General features: G+C 41.5%; 1 protein-coding gene across 4 annotated transcripts in view; it reads left to right on the top strand.

Moving 5' to 3' along the window:
• The window catches only part of LOC148149819 (serine/threonine-protein kinase DCLK1), a 349,709-nt gene that overhangs the window by 70,330 nt on the left and 261,646 nt on the right, over window positions 1-17,733 (top strand). The gene's annotated exons all lie outside the window — the stretch shown is intronic.

The following is a 17,733-nucleotide window of genomic DNA, read 5'->3' as shown; positions in this document are numbered from 1 at the left end:
AGGCATTTTCTGTCCCATTGGCGGGACAAAACCAGTAGAGGTGACAATTGTTGTACAGCTGACAGGACATTACCCTGGAAATCCTCAATGTGACTCTGTACTGCATGTATCTGGTGGCATCAGGTCAAGGAATCCTTCTGCTGATTACTATCTACAGCAGGTGTGTCACTGTGCATTCACTTAACAAATTACTATCTCCTTGTATTTTTATGTTTCTATCTATACCTCTTAAAATATCTTCATGTCAGCAGCAAATCCAGCATCCTATCATGTCATCTAAGTTGCTGATGAGTACAGTAAATAGTTACAGTCCCAACAAATCCTCACAGGATACTTCTAGTCAGATCCTGCCCAATACTTCTGCTGTATGTAACATGTTTTGCTAATTATAATTGACCCCTTCCAAATACGAAAAGCCACTATTACACGCACAGATTAATAGACTGTTCCTTAAATAGAAACACTGATTGGCTTGTTGCATAGATACCTTGTGGTGTACTCAAACGGCTGAATAGCCTCCAGCTGTGCTATACTGATTCTACAGCCAGCACTGGCCCTACCCACAAGGACAGAAAGTCAAGTGTGATCCAGTCTCGACTGGCCATGAAGCTTTCCATTTTGCAAGCAACTAACTGCCTACAGCCAGGGTTTCTGACCCTTTAAAAAAGGGACAAAGTGCCATTTTTCTTGAGAGCTAATATCAGTGAGCCAGCAGTATTCAGTCTCAATGGGACTACTGGAACTAGTGGCCACTGCTTATACTTTACCAGGTCCAAACAATCAAAGATGAAGGAGGCCCTAGTTTGACATTTCCAAACCAGAGCAGTAAAATGCCTTCAGTTCCATAAGCTTCCATTTTGTCCAATAGTCTCTGATGATGCTGTAAAATTTGGGGTTCACTTTAACTAAATTGTGACAGGAGATAATTTACTGTTGTAGACTGAGTTGGAAAAGCTTAGTGTTCTATCAATGGAAATCTATTATTTTAATACATCTTTCTATGTACCAGGCTGCTAAAAATGTGCTGTTTGTAAATCCTAGGCGAGCCAATACCTTTGTTCCTGTGTGGTGTTCCTGAACTCTAGCTCAAGCAGCATGCGATCAGTCACTGATTGGTTAGGTGATGAGTGATCATTATTTGATTTCTTAAAAATGATAATCACCTCACTGATGAAATTTCCGGTTATCACCTCACCGGCTTCCTAAGATGCTGATCATTTGTGGGACCATCCACTCATCATGGTCTTCTATTATAACTGGGTGCCTGGAGATAGTTTGAGATAAGTGGGGTGCATAATGTTGAGTACGGTAGTAGTAATTCATCTTTGGGCTCATCATTCCATTTGCATTTGTATAAGTATCAGTGTTATATTTAAAATCATAGAAGCTCCACAGTGTGCAAACAGGCCTTTAGGCCCAACAATTCCACACCGACCCTCCAAAGAGTATCCTACCCAGACCTATTCCTCTACCCTATTATTCTACATTTCCCCTGACTAATGCACTTAACCTACATATCCCTGAACACTGTAGTCAATTTAGCGTGGCCAATTCACTTAATCTACACATCTTTGGACTTTGGGAGGAAACCAGAGCACCCAGAGGAAACCCGTGCAGCTACGGAGATAATGTGCAAGCTCCACATAGATAGTCGCCGGAGGCTGGAATTGATCCCAGGTCCCTGGCGCTGTGAGGCAGCAGTGCTAACCACTGAGCCACCGTGCTGCCCGTGGACCTCTTGTAAAACCCTCTTCAAGGCAGACATTTATCAGTGTGTTTCTGTTTAAGGAACAGTCTATTAATGTATGTGCTTAATAGTGGTTTTTGGTGTTTGGAAGGGAGTCAACTATAATTAACAAAAAAAATTACATTCAGCCCTAACTTGGACTTCAATGGCTGTTACTTTCTCACTGCCACTGGCGTTTTATCAGTTGGAGGGAAGGTGGTAGAGAATCCTCCTACCCTTAGCCCAATGGAGGTCCTCAAGTGGCAGATAAGCACTTCAAGTATGGTATGCGCTGGTGGATTCATTTCAGACTTGGGGTTGGGCGACTATCCTGATTGGACATCCTGTGGACCATGGAGGCTCCCATTAGGTAGGGTTGCCCAGCTGAGATATTCCTTCCCCTTCCTGCTACTGTGAGGCCTGTCTGCTTGGCTGCAGCATGTCCAACTAGGGTCTCCTTCATCTTTCCTTGTTTGGATCTGGTAAAGTATGAGCAGTGGCCACGAGTCCCAGTAGTACCACGGAGACTGAATACTGCTTGGTCACTGATTTCAGTCTCAAGAAAAATTGCACTTTGTCCCTTTTTAAAAGGGCAGAAATCCTGGCTGTAGGTGGTTAATTGCTTGAGAAATGGCAAGCTTCATGGCCAGTCGAGACTGGATCACACTTGACTTTCTGTCCTAGTGGGTAGGGCCACCGCTGGCTCTAGAATCATTATATCACAACTGGAGGCTATTCAGCCCTTTGAGTCCAATGTGAAGTCTCCGTACAGCAAATCAGTTGGTCCCTAGCTCTGCTCTATCCTGTTAAGCTTGCAAGTTCATTTTCCTGAAGTGCCCACCTCCCATCTAATTTATTTGAAATCATTCCTCATCCAGATGGTTCACTGGGTTTATCCCTGGTAGTGGGGGTATATTCTTAAGAACAGAGTTTGATTAAGCAGGCCTGTATGCTATAGAGTTCAGAAGAATTAGAGGTGACTTTACTGAAACATAGGGGGTTTGACAGGATAGATGCAGAGAGATTGTTTCTCCTTGTGGATGAGTCAAGGAACATAGGACATAGTCTCAGAGTAAGGGGTGTCCATTTAAGACAGTGTTGATAATGAGTTTTTTATCCCTCAAAAAGTAGTGAACCCATGGAATTCTTTACCAGTGGGGGCTTTAGAGTCTCGGTCATTAAGTATATTCAAGAGGAATCAAAGGTTGTTGGGAAAACACCAGTTAAGGGAGTTGAGGATTATCAGATCAGCCATGATCTCGCTGAATGAAGAGAAGACTCAATGGGCCAAACGGCCTACTTCTGTTCCCACATCTCATGGTTTTATCTTTGCTTCAACTTTGTTACGGACAATGACTTGCAGGTCAATTTCACCTACTGCATTAAAATGTTCTTCAGCACATTCTTCCACCTCCCGCCCCCCCCCCCCCCCCCCCCCCCCCCCCCACCAACTCAATGCCTCTTGTCCAAAACCTTACATCTATTTCTTATAATCCAAATAGCATCCGCTAATGGAAGCCAAATCTCTTACCTTTCAACCATTTAAGTAAACCTCCTTGATGTCATTAATTTATTCATTGTATTTGTTTATGTTAATTTCACTTATTCACTGTCCACAATTCACCAATAGTTTTTTGGAGCGTTTGGTAAACATAAGCAGAGAATACGTTGGAAATACTTAGCCGAACAGATTGTTTCTCTCCATAGATACTGAGTTAAGGTTTCAGATCATGGTGACCCCTTTGCAGATGCTTCATATCTATTCATTTCAGATATTCAGCATTTGCAGTGTTCTTTAAATTATTTGATCTGCACCATTTCCTTATCATTCAAACTTTACTAATGTCTCGTGGCCCTGTGATTTTTATTTTATTCACATGGATGTGGGTGTTGCTAGCTGGGTTATCATTTATTACCTGTTGCTAAGTTGGTCTTGAGAAAGTGGTAGTGAGCTGTCTTCTGAAACCTCTGCAGTCTGTGTGCTATTGGTAGATCCACAATACTATTAGGGAGCATTTTTGACCCAGCGACAGTGAAAGAATGAAGATATATTTCAAAGGCAGGATGGTGAGTGACTTGAAGGAGATCTAGCAGGTGGTGGTGGTGTTCCCTTGTAGATTGAATTGGTTCTGGGTTTGGAAGATGATGTCTAAGTACCTTTATTGAATTTCTGCATTGCGTCTTGTAGATAGTACACATTGTTGCTACAGAGTGTCGGTGGTGGAGTGATTGAATGTTTGTAGATATGGGCCAATCAAGTGGGCTGCTTTACCCTGGATGCTGTCAAGCTTTTTGAGTATTGTTGGAATTCCACACATCCAGACAAATAGGGAGTATTCCATCACACTTCTCACATGTTCCTTGTGGAATTGGATGGACAGGCTTTGGGAAGTCAGGAGATGAGTTACTTGCTGCAGCATTCATAGCCTTTGACTTGCCCTTGTTGTCATTGTATATATATGGTGAGTCAAGTTGAATTTCTGGTCAATGGTAATCCCCAGGATATCGATAGAGGGTGGGAGTGAGGAGGGGTGGTAGGATTCAGTGATGATAATGCCATTAAATGTCATGAGGTGATGGTTACATTGTTTCTTATTGAAGAAGGTCCTTGCCTGGCATTTGTGTGACATAAATGTTGCCACCTTTCAGCCCAAGATTGCATTTGGACATGGAGAGCTTCAGTATCTGAGGAGTCACGAATTGTGTTGAACATTGTTCAATCATTGGTGAACATCCTCAGTTCTGACATTATGATGGAGAGAAAGTAATTGATGAAGCAGCTGAAGATGGTTGGGCCTAGGACACTACCCTGAGGAACTTCTGCGGAGGTGTCCTGGTGCTGAGATAGCTGACCTCTTAGAAACCAACCATCTTTCTATGTGACAGATATGACTCCAACCATCAAGGAGTCTTCCCACTAATTCATTTTGATTCCAGTTTTGCAGGAGCTCCTTGATGCAGCGCTTGGTCAAATGTGGGCTTGATATCGAAGGCATATTAGTCACACCTCTTCTCTGGAATTCAGCTATTTTGTCCATGTTAGAACCAAGGCTGTAATGAGGTCAGGAGCTGAGTGGCCCTGGTGGAACCCAAACTGAGCAGGTTATTACCGAGCATGTGCTGCTTGATAGCACTGTTAAAGACATGTCCCATCACTTTACCGATGATCGAGAGTAGACTGATGGTAATTGGCAAGATTGGATTCATTCTATTTCTTGTATATAGATCATACCTGGGCAATTTTCCACATTGGCAGGTAATTGCTGGTGCTCATAAAATCCGTACAGTGTGGGAAGAAGGCCATTTAGTCTACCAAGTCCATCCTGCCCGTTTGAAGAGCATCCCACCCAGACCCACTCCCTACCCCTTTCCTGTAACCCTGCATTTCCCAAGGGTAATCCATCTAGCCAACACATTCTTTAACATCATAGGCAATTTAGCATAGGCAATCCACCTAACCTGCATATCTTTGGATTGTGGGAGGAAACCGGAGCACCCAGAGAAAATCCTTGCAGACACGGGAAAACATGGACAGTGTGCTGAGCTGGAATAAACCTAGGTCCTTGGCGCTGTGAGGCAGTAGTGCTAATCACTGAGCCATTTTGCCGTGCTGTAACTGTACTGGAAGAGCTTGATTAAGGGTGCAGCAAGTTCTGGAACACCAGTCTTCAGTACTATTTCTCAAATGCTATCAGGACCCATAGTCTTTGTATTGTCCAGTGTCTCCAATCATTTCTTGTCAAGACATGGAGGAAATTGAATTGGTTGAAGACTGGAATTTGCCAAGATGAATCATCCACTTGGTCCTTCTGACCTAAGATTGCTGCAAATGATTCAGCTTTGTCTTTTGCACTAATGTGTTGTGCCCTCCCGTCATTGAGGATGGGAATATTTTGTGGAACCTTCTCCTCCGATATATTGTTTAATTATCTACCATATTCACAACTGGATGTGGCAGGATTGCAGCACATGGAATCTGATCTGCTGATTGTGGATCACTTAGGTCTGCCTGTCTCTTGCTTCTTATGCTGTTTGACATGCTGTTAGCTGTGTTTGGTAGCTGCACTGGCTTGATAACTCCTTTTTGGGTAAGTCTGGCTGCTCCTGAGCTATTCATTGATCGCTTGGCTTGATAGCAATGTACAATGGGGGATGTACCGGACAAAGAGGATGAGGATTATGTTGGAGTAAGATTCTCTTGCTGTTGATGGCCCACAGCACCTCATGGATGCTGAGTCTTGAGTTGCTAGATCTGTTCAAAGTATCTCCAATTTAGAAGGGTGATAGTGCCAACAACATGATGTAAGGTATTATCAAGATGGGATTTCACCTCCATGAGGACTGTGCAGGGGTCACCCATACTGATACTGTCATGAATGGTTCATCTGTGACTGGCAGGTTGGTAAGGATGAGACCAGGTCAATTTTTCCCTTTTGCTGGTTCCTTCACAGCTGCCGTAGACCCATCCTTGATGTCTCGACCAGCTTGGTCAGCAGTGCTGCTGCTGAGCCATTTTTAACATTAAACATTGAAATCCCTAACCCAGAGTCCTTGCTGAGCCATTGTCACCCTGACTGCTTCCTTCAAGTGTTGTTTAACATGGCAGAGCACAGAGGCATCAGTTGAGGGAGGACAGTATGTGGCAATCAGCAGGCGGTTTCCTTGCTCATGTTTGACTTGATTCCACAAGACTTCATACAGTACAGAGTCAATGTTGAGGACTTTCAGGATAACTCCGTCCTGGTTGTACAATTGTGCCACTCCCTCTGCTGAACCTGTCCTGTCAATGGAGCAAGATGTATCCAAGGATGTCGATGATGGTGCTACTGGAATTTTATTTTTAAGGTATGATTCTATGAGTATGACTATGTTATGCTCTTGCTTGATTTGTCTGTGAGACGGCTTTCCCAATTTTTCCACCACCCTCCAAATATTAATGAGGAGAACTTTGTGGGGTTTACAGAGTGATTGTGCTGTTCATCATCCCAGTGCCTAAGGCAATGCTAAGTGGTCCACCTAGTTACATTACTTCCTTGAGACTTTCTAGCAATTGATACAACTGAGTGATTTCTTTTTTGTGATGTTAATTAAAGGACAACTATTGGCTAGGGCATCAGCAATAATTTACATTCTATGAAAGACCACCAGTGGATCTTTTACATGTACCCAAGCATGCAGACAGAACCTTGGCTTAAGGTCATATCTGACAGATTTTACAACAGGCACTTGGTATTGCAATCACTTTGTGCTAAAGCTCTGGAAGGGGGACGTGACTTCAAACCTTCTGTCTCTTCGGCAAAAGTGCTACCAGCTGAGTCACAGTCAGTAGCCTTGAATGGAATTAAAACGGTTTCTGTGTTGAATTTGATATCTACTGCCTGACTCATTTCATATGGTATTTTCCCAGCATTTTCACCTTTTGCTACTCTTTGTATCATTCACAGTTGTCAGAATCTGTTATTGTTGGCATTTTTTGTAAAGTTTTTCTGTTATGTTGCTTCTCACCTCTAATTGTCCATGTCTGACTTTTATGGCAAATAGAACCTTTGCTTTTTAAGGATATAAACTCATTCAATATCATGTTGGTTCGTTTTGTTTTTGAATACCTTCCATGGATCTTTTGTTTTACTCAGTTGTAAAATTTCGCATTTTACAGTCTGTGTCTTATCCTTTTGAAGTCAGCATTATCTATGCCCAGAAACTTAGTTACTGTGTCATAATTTTCTCAGACAGCAAGCTGAATCTGATCAAATCTCTGCTGCACTCTCTCTGTACTGCATTGAAATTTCAGGTTAGATTTTTTGGTCTTTTTTTTGGTCGCACTTGAATCCACAGCATTCTGACTCAGGCATGTGTGATACCAACTGAGGAAGTTGACAATTGGGCAAGGATATGCAGGCATACCTGTCCAAACCTAACTCCTGCTGCCCCTGGTTTGGTGCCACCTTGTCTCATTAGAGAGGGGCGAAGTGTCTCTAACTGGGTGACATATTTGTCACATTTGAACAGTTGATAGTGTGCGATCCTGTTCCAAAGCTTTCTGAGCTTGTGTCTGTATGTCCTCCTGACCATCTGTGGATATAGCACCGAAATGCTTCCTTTTTGTTTCCTTTACCAAAGCATCAAATGCAGGAACATGCACTCTCCCATGTTACACCAGAATTAGACCTTTTTCTACATTAGGGTGATTTGTACAAGGACTTCAACCTACAGCTGTAGGTGGATCGCACATCTTCTTTCAGAGGAGCAGAAAAGTGGTACAAGCTATCTTTAACTTCTAGCTTCCTGACAGATACATGAATAAGCAGGATGGACCATGTAGAGGCAAAAGGTTTTTAGTTTAGAAAGATGTCAGATGTCAATGCACTCTTGATGGGCTGAGGGCCTTTTCCTGTGCTGTACAGTTTTTTTGTTCTTAGAATATATAAAAAAACACCACTGGTTGTACCCCTACTTAGTGTAGAGGAAGATGACTGTGGCTATTGGAGGTCAGACATCTGAGTTCCAGGACCCCTGTGTAAGAATTCCTCGGGGTAGTGTCCTAGCTGTTTTTTCAATAACCATCTCTCCAAACAACACTGGAGAAAGTTGAGACATCATCCTGGTCAAGGTAGCCTGCTTGATTGACACGACCAAGTATTCTTCAACAGCACTAAACATGTGGACTGTACCCTTTAGATGCACAATGGCTGCAGAGGCACAGGCACAGGGGCACTCCCAAACCCCTCCAACAAGTTCCCCTCCAAACTAATCACATTCTGACTTGCAATTGCTGCACCATCCCTTCAATGTCACTAGGGCCCCAAATCGTAGAACCTCCCTCCCAACAACACTCTGTGTGTACCTACTTTGCACAGGCTGCGTTAGTTCAAAGAGGCAGTTCACCATCACTAACACAAGAATAGCTAGGGATGAGTACTAAATAGTTCCCTAGCCAGTGACACCCACATCCTGTAATTAATGTAATTAGAAAAGATGAGTAGTTTACGCTTTGTTTGATTATATTTTTCCCATTGGATACATTGGTTCCTTCTTGTTGGTTGCAGTGCTATGATATTTTGCAATTGCAAGAGTTTTCTCTCTTTTTTTAGCATCACTCTGTTTTAATGTGAAGTGATAGAGAATAAATGCAGTCGAGTCATCAAGTCCTAGAGATGCGCAGGGGCTGAAATTTTATTCTGGATTGATCTGAAGATTTAATTGGTGGGGAGTGTGCGAAGATCGAGTCATTGGAGGTGAATGAGGAGTGGGTCCTGGAAAATGAATCATTGGGGGGGTTCTGGAGATCATTGAGAGGGAGGCAAACCACTGGATGTTTATCAGGCTGGCAAGATGCAAATCTTTTCCTCCTGGCTGACAAGCAGTGTTGATAAAACATGTCGCTGCTGGAGTCAACGTTCTTACCTCTCTTGAGTTGTTGGGCTTTCTGAATCCTGGCAAGCCTAGTCCATGGGCACCAAATCAACATAGCTGTTAAAAGCTGCAGCACACGGCCACAACACATTAGAAAGGGTGGCCACCTGTTGAATGTAGATTACATCCCTGACCTCGAACCCAATCATCTCTGCAGTTGTCTCTGGCTGCAAAATGCAAATTCACTTCCATGTTTCATGAACTTTTAATTAGTTTTACTCAGTAGTTGGTTAATACAGTGTTGAATTTTTAAATTAAATGCATTCATATAAGTTCAGGAATAAAAGGGCATAACATTGAAAAGGAACTATTTTTTCCCAAACCTGTGAATGGTGAGCAGTTATCTTGTCTTGGTCCTCAAAATGTGTTAGCCTATTATGTTAGAAGGTCTCTGATAGCAAGAGGGTGCTGGCAATTTTTTTTCCTTCTTGGTGTGAACAGAGGCAAAGATAAGCTGGCAGTTGAATAAGACAACAAAGACCGCCATGGATTTTTAACAGCATCCTCCAAACAGAATCTTCCGTCAGATTAGAAATAGCATGAATGAATGTAATTAAGAACTTTTATCTCCAAACTTCCACAGGCTGCAAACCTGGCAAAATTGCTAGATGCGCAATGGTGTCCTCTGACATTAATCTCATGGAAATGACTAGCGCCATTAAATATCTGAGGCAATCTGAAATTTGTAACACTGCTGCAAAATAGCGGTGTTCTGGACTGCAGGAGATGTTGGGTGAACTTCTGGGATTCATGAATGATACTGTTGCCAAGAGAATATTGGGTGCAAAAACCTGAATATTCTGATGTATACCGATAAATAAATAATTTGACAGAGTGCAAATGGAGTTCAATATGGGGAAGTGCAATGTCATCTAATTTAGGTGCATGAAGATATAGATCAGAATATTTTCAAAATGGTACAAAACAGGGAACTACAGCAGGAGTAGGATGAGTTTCTAAAAATTGTGGTCAAGTATAGAAAAATAATTATAAAAGCTAATGGAATGTTAACCTTTGACTAAAAACACTAAAAGAAAGATGGGGGGATGATATGCTCCAGCTGTATGAAGCCTTATTCAGATTGCATCTGGACAATGCTACATCTCTGGATAGTTAATTTTGGTGCAACTACAGTGCATTCACCAGGATGTTATCAAGGTTTTGATGGTTAAGATTACATAAACTTGGTTTGGTAACCTAATCAATGATTTTAAAACATGATAAAAAGTGCTATGATGGATAAATAGAAATGATCTCTTCTAGTGGGCAATTTGGCAAATTGGATTCAGAGTTAGTTGCAGGAATCAGAGGGTGATGGTTGAAGCTGATTTTTGTGACTGGAAAGCTGTGTCAAGTGGCATGCCACAAAGTTTATTGTTGTGTATGTTTATGATTTAGACATGAATGGAGGAGGTATGATCAGTAAGCTTGCATGTGATATGAAAGATGGTAGTGCGGTAAATAGTGAGGAGGAAAGCTTTAGACTACAGGACAATACAAATGGCTGTTAAATGGAATTTAATTATGAAAAGCATAAGGTGATATATTTTGGGAGCACTAACAAGGTGAGGGAGTACCCATTGAATGGTAGGACCCTAGAAAGTACAGAGGAGCAGAGAGATCTTGGTGTACTTGTTTAGATCCTTGAAAGCAGCCCGATAGCTAACAGCAAGGAGGTTACGATGGAGCTGTGTATAATGTTAGGCAACAGTCGAAGCACTGTGTACAGTTTGCTTGACACATTATAGAAAGGATATGATTGTTCTAGAGAGGGTGCAGAGAGATGCACCAAGATGTTGCCTGGGCTGGAATGATTCAGCTATGAAGAGAGATTAGACAGGCTGGTGTTGTATTTCTTAGAGCAGAGAAGGCTGAGGGGCAAATCAGATTGAGGTGTAAAACATTTTGAGGGATATAATCGGCAGGGTAAATAGAGAAAATCCTTTTCTCTTAGTAGAGGGGTCCATCACCAGGGGGCACAATTTTACATTGGGGAGCAGGCAGTTTTGAAGGGATTTTAGGATTTTTTTTTTACCCAGAAGGTTATAAGTATCTAGACCTCACAGCCTAAGGGTGGTAGAGGCAGGAACCTTTAGACACTTAAGAACTATTTAGATGAACACTAAGGCTATGGACCAAGTGCTGTAGAATGAGGTTAGACTAGATAGATATTTGATGTCTGGTACAGGCATGATGGATCGAAGATGTTACTTCCATGATATAAAAACCCTGACACTAAACATAGCAAAGATAAAATAGAATAAACCAAGCTATTTGCATATAAGACAATTTGAAGCATTTCAAAACACGTGGTGAAATACATTTCAGTCTGTCTTAACACGTTCACTTTATAGTTCCCAAATGCCAGAGACAGCTTTCCGTCATAATTATAACTTTGACCTAATATCTAATCTTGAGAGTTTGATAAGCTCTTCCCTGATTATTCACACTATCCACTTTGACATTTTCAGCTTGAAATAATCCCTTCAGGTTCCTAACCAAACACTTCTGATCTGGAACATTAAAATTTAATTCGCTTACACTGAGATAACCTATTTCCTAACTTTACAGGACAAATTCCATTCTCTGGGGATAATGTTTTCTACATCTAACTTCAATCAGAACATCTATGAACTGTCATCACAAGGGTTCCGAGCTATGAGTTTTCCCCGAAGGAAAAGAAAATCAATTCCCCATTCTTTTATTCGAAAGCAAGCTAATCCTCTTTGATATTTGCTTTGCTCATAAAACTCTTCTAGTGCAATTTAATTCACATTATCACTCCTGGGACCCCTTCTGTCATATTGTTCATTTTCTTTTAAAAAGCTGATTACTCCGGAAATGTTGGCAAGTTAATCATTTAAACCTCACTTACACACAGATAAAAACCCAAATGCCACGAGTTCAAAATTCAAACTTTAAAGTAAATTACATTAATTTCTAGGAGTATTATATATAGATGTTTCACACCTTCAATCACAACTAATTCATAGTTTGTTCATTGATGTAATATTTTCTCGTATTTTCCATCATCAAGCACTTTAGTATATAAGTATTGCCATCAGTGACAACAGCAAAAGCATATGTTTAGATTAGATTACTTACAGTGTGGAAACAGGCCCTTCGGCCCAGCAAGTCCACACCGACCCGCCGAAGTGTAACCCACCCAGACCCATTCTCTTACATTTACCCCTTCACCTAACACTACGGGCAATTTAACATGGCCAATTCACCTAACCTGCACATTTTTTGGATTGTGGGAGGAAACCGGAGCACCCGGAGGAAACCCACGCAGACACGGGGAGAATGTGCAAACTCCACACAGAGAGTCGCCTGAGGCGGGAATTGAACCCGGGTCTCTGGCGCTGTGAAGCAGCAGTGCTAACCACTGTGCTACCGTGCCGCCCACTAATGTTGGCAAGTTAATCATTTAAACCTCACTTACACACAGATAGAGGACAATATCTTGTTTCAATTTTAACATACAAAAGAAAGCGAGTTAATATTTATGTTAACACTGATGTGGACAAAAGAATTTTCTATGAAGGTTTCAAACAATTTTGTGCTAATATTGCTAATTTTCATTTTGTAATTTTCTGATTTTTAATTTAGTTATGTTTCTCAGTGTCTACATTATAGCATCTTATAAGATTGATAGACCTTTGTCGCTTTCCAGCTAAATCTGTTGTGTTTGGCTTATTATATTTTTGCTTCAGCATCAGTTTATGTCAGCTTTAATATTTATCTGAATATAACACTGCTATCTATTTCCAACAATGGGAAATGATTCATTAAATCCAATCTTAGGTTCATTTGTAGTAGCAGAATCAAATAAATTTCATTCAGAAATACTATAGCATCTAACATTTTTCTACCTCCTACAGCTGAAAGCAAGAAATATCAAAACTGATTATAGCTATGCTGTTTTTAGCAGAAACTGAGTGGGAGACCATTTTAAATCAATAAACCTTCCAACGCCCACTCTCTTCACACAGTATTCAGAATTAACCAGCTCTTTTGAACAAAAAACAGCCTCTCCAAATCCACCTCCCTCTGCGGCACTTTTCTGAGAGCTGAGGACTGATCTTTCAGCTCTCCCAATCAACCTTCCATTGCTTGAGCCTCCTGTCTGTTTCTGCCTGGAGGAAAGTTACATCCATTTGTTTCAGTCTGGCAACTGACCTGGGCATACAAATAAAGCTTGGCAATTGAAATCACTTTCTCCTACAGCCTGAGGTCAGGAATAGGTTGCTGCTCATCATGAAATCCCCAGGTTAAGATCAGGGTTACCATAAATCATGACATAAATTAACCTGTCGTTTAAACAGACCTATTTTTCTGGCCTGAAAAGTCATATTTTTAAAGCACACATTTGATATATAAGGTGACGTTTCATCATGCTCCTTCATAACCACAAAACTTTATGCTTGTTTTTGAAATTGGCCTTAATTTTCTACCCCACAAATGAATGCTTTATGTACCAGTTGGTACCTTATATTTCAGCGCAAGAGATCCATCAAGTACTGTAATATGGTTTATGTTATGAGGCTGCTTGGGAATTTTAGTCACACCAATTGGTTGCATCAGATGCTGATCTCATTTCAAAATAGGACCTTCTTCACAGCTATGGCAGTTCACTTTCATGACTTGACTCCTGTTTTGGATGAGTTTTTTTGAATCTTTGCAACTGCAGTAGTTTGATCATAACGACATGAGTAATCAGAGCAACAGTAAGTGTTTTGACCCTTTGAGCCTGATCTGCCATTCAATGGGATCATTGCTCTGATGGTGACCTAACTGCATTTTTCATGCTTGTCCTCCCTAACCTTTGACTCTCTTGTAGATCAAAACCTTGCCTATCTCAGCAGTTTCCGGCCCCCATTTCTATCTGAAATAGTGAATTCCAATGATTAACAAACATCAGAAGAAATTCTTCCTCATGTTCCACTTAAATGGAAGACCCTTATCTTTAAACTGTATTCCCTAGTTTAAGATTGCTCCACAAAGGGAAATAGTGTATCAGCAATATGTCAAACTGACCAAAGAAGTTGATATGATTCAATAACATCTCTCATTCTTCTAAATTCCAATAAATACATACCCAAACTGTTCAATTTTTTTTTAACATAAGACAACCCCTTAAATTTGTGGAATGAACCATATGAACAATTTCTGAACAACCTCAAACGTAGGTCTACACTCTTTAAAAATAAGGAAACCAAAACTGTATTTGCTACTCTAGGTGTGGTTTTACTAATTCCTTGTTTAGTTACTTTTCTTAATGTTATACTCCATTCTTCTTACAATACAGGCCAACATTCCATCTGTGTGCTTCATTACTTACTGTGTCTTCCTGCTAGCATTTTATGATTCATGTACAAATACAGGTAGGTCCATCTGTGTTCCTTAATTCTACAATCTCTCTCCATTTAAATTCTCCCAATCCCACATCCTCAAATTTTATAACATTATACTCCATCTGCCAAATTTTGTTTAGCTTTGGAGTACTTAACCTGTCCAAAGGGGTATGATGACTGTCCAAAGGATGACTGCCCTTAGCATGCTAAACTCTGGCCTGGTTTGGCCTGACTCTACTCCTGTCCCAATGAAATGGGAAATGCTAAGTTCATGTGCAATTTTAGGCTAGTTTCTGCTATTCTCTTTGTAATGAAGAGCCTCTTGTGATGAAAATGTGACCCTTTTGTTTCCTTCTCACAACTTATTTTCCAAATTAGCATTGTATTGTCAGGAAATTTAGCTACAGTGCACTCAGTACCTTCATTCAAGTTATAAACACAGATCATAATTTGTTGCAGATCCTTCAGTAATCCCTGTAGCATTCCACTAGTTATAGTTTGCCTGAAAATGACCCATTTATTCCAATGCAGTCTTCTGTTGTTTAGCCAGTTCTCTGTCCACGATGACATGTCATTCCCAATGCCATGAACTCTTATCTTGTGCAGTACTCTTTAATGTGGCAGAATCCAAATACATTACATTTACCAGATTCATGTTATATACTTATCCTTAAAGACTCTAATAAATTTTTCAAATAGTATTTCAATTTCAGCAATTTAATTTGAGCAACAGGTGAAGCCAGCTTTTTAAAGTTGCTATAATGCAGTCGCAACTTGTATGGTGTTCACCATTAACACGGTGCTATCAAATCAATAAGACACTCTGTCTATCATACAAATGAGTAATGTGATGTAAGAATTTCAGTCTTGGTATGATGTTTGGTATGTAGGCTTTATGTCCCAAGGAATGGCAGATTCTATGAAATAGCATGTTCCTTGGACTCAAAGCTTTGACAAAGGGTCAGTTAGACTCAAAACGTCAGCTCTTTTCTTTCCTTACAGACCTGCTGAGATTTTCCAGCATTTTCTCTTTTGGTTACAGATTCCAGCATCCGGAGTAATTTGCTTTTATCCTATGTTCCTTGGACTGTTTGCACCAGGCAAAGTACTGACAATACCCAATAGCCCATGTTTGCAAAACTCCAAAACACTGCCCAACATTAGATTCAATTCTGTGATTGCACAACATTTGCTAAATAATCCAGAGCATGCTAACCACTGACAACCAGTTTAACATTCAGTGAAGCTTCCAGAATGATTGACATACATTTGCTGGAAGGACGCAGTGGGGAACAGTTCACATTGAGTTTATTTTAAATTCAAACCAGACGAGTTGATAATGATTGAATAAAGTTAAAAATCACACAACACCAGGTTATAGTCCAACAGGTTTATTTGGAAGCACTAGCTTTTGGAACGCTGCTCCTTCATCAGGTGAATTGGATCGGGCCTTGTCCTGGGGGAATGTACCAGGAAATGGTTGACACCCAAGTTTTTGTTTCATTGACGATGATGAAATGAGTGGACAAGTTCTTTCTGATTACAATGAAATGAATAGACTAGAGTGCTGTAAGCATGCGTAAGCCATATTGTGAGCCTGACTGAAAGTTAAATTGCTTGTTAGTGTGGTTGTTAGCACAATCAAGATTATTTAGTATGTATCGACCAATAGCAAAAATACATCTATTGATCTTTGCAAACAGAACCAAGACCCTTTTTCATTACTGTATTGATCTTATCCTTTATTAAGAGACCTATCCAATTCTTTTTTCCTATTGAGTCTTCCCCCCACCCCAGTCAAAAGCAATAATTTAAGCATCCTAATTCCATATTGTAGCAATTGGCCCAAGCCTTGTCGGCATCACAAGTAGTACTTCTAAGTACTACTTAAATATTATGAAGGTTTGTGCCTCCACCCAGTGTTGGAAGTGGTATATTGCATGGATAGAGAATTGGCTCATGGGTAGGAAACAAGATTAGATTAGATTAGATTAGATTAGATTATTTACAGTGTGGAAACAGGCCCTTCGGTCCAACAAATCCATACCGACTCTCCGAAGAGCAACCCACCCAGACCCACTCCCCTACATTTACCCCTTCACCTAACAGTACGGGCAATTAACCATGGCCAATTCACCTAACCTGCACGTTTTTGGGATGTGGGAGGAAACCGGAGCACCCGGAGGAAATCCATGCAGACACAGGGAGTATGTGCAAACTCCACACAGTCATTTCCCTGAGGCGGGAATTGAAGGTACAACAAAAGAACAGAATGTTATTAAAATGGAGAAAAACTGCAGAAAGCTGCAACACAAAGGGACTTGTGGGTAATTGTGTCGAAACACAGAAAGCTAGCGGACAGTTGCAGCAGGTAAGGCTACTGGAATGTTGGCCCTTACTTCAACAGGAAATTAAGAGTAGGTGAGTCCTACTACAACTGTACAAGGTATTGATGAGACTACGCCTGGAGTAAAGTGAGCAGTTTTGGTCCCCTTCTTTAAGGGAAAAAAAGCATTTCATTGGAGGCAGTTCCCTTTTGGCTCGGAATATGTGTAGTTCCTGAGGACCAGAGGAAGAGATTCTGCTCGAGTGCTGCAGGTCCGACGCAGCAGATGTGTGCTGGCGGGAGACAAACCACGGGGATTGTGTTGCGAGTCGTTGGAGCTGCTGGAGACCATCGCTGGATCGTGATTGGACGTTGGAGGATCGTTTGGTTGTGCTGACCTGCTCTTGGTGGATCTTTATGCTGGCTTCGGCGTAATGCCAATTCAGGTACCAGCCAACCTCAGAGCTATGGCCTCAGCGTCTACTCGCAGCCCAGGCCAGGGCATTCGCAACACAGTCAGGGTGACTGTGAAGAAGGTGGAGGAGCACACACCGGTCGATCGGACGGTGCTCATGAAGAAGATTTTGCTGGAGTGCTGTGGGTTTGAAATAGCGGATGTGTACTGCTGCCTCATCGCCAGAACTTTCCAACAAGCACCAAGACATGGCTTGGCTGGTGGTGAGAAGGGCTCTGTCTGTGAAGTCCTTTATGCACGCCCGGACTCTCAGCCGCACTGCACGCTGCCCTTGAAGTGGCTGCGGGGGGGACGAGACTGTCACACACCTCCTTCTGGAATGTGCCTATGCAGAGGAATTCTGCAGAGGAATGCAGTGGTCTTTGTCAAGGTTCGTCCTGAGCAGCACCGTGACTCGGGATTCCGTGCTCTACGGTCTGTTCCCCGGGACGCACAC

Source organism: Chiloscyllium plagiosum, unplaced genomic scaffold (genome assembly GCF_037043375.1).
Source record: "Chiloscyllium plagiosum isolate Xiang-an unplaced genomic scaffold, Cpla_swu_hap1 HiC_scaffold_6, whole genome shotgun sequence".
Taxonomy (NCBI): domain Eukaryota; kingdom Metazoa; phylum Chordata; class Chondrichthyes; order Orectolobiformes; family Hemiscylliidae; genus Chiloscyllium; species Chiloscyllium plagiosum.
The sequence above is the reverse complement of the archived record's forward strand: the minus strand, read 5'-3'. Positions and strand labels throughout refer to the sequence as shown.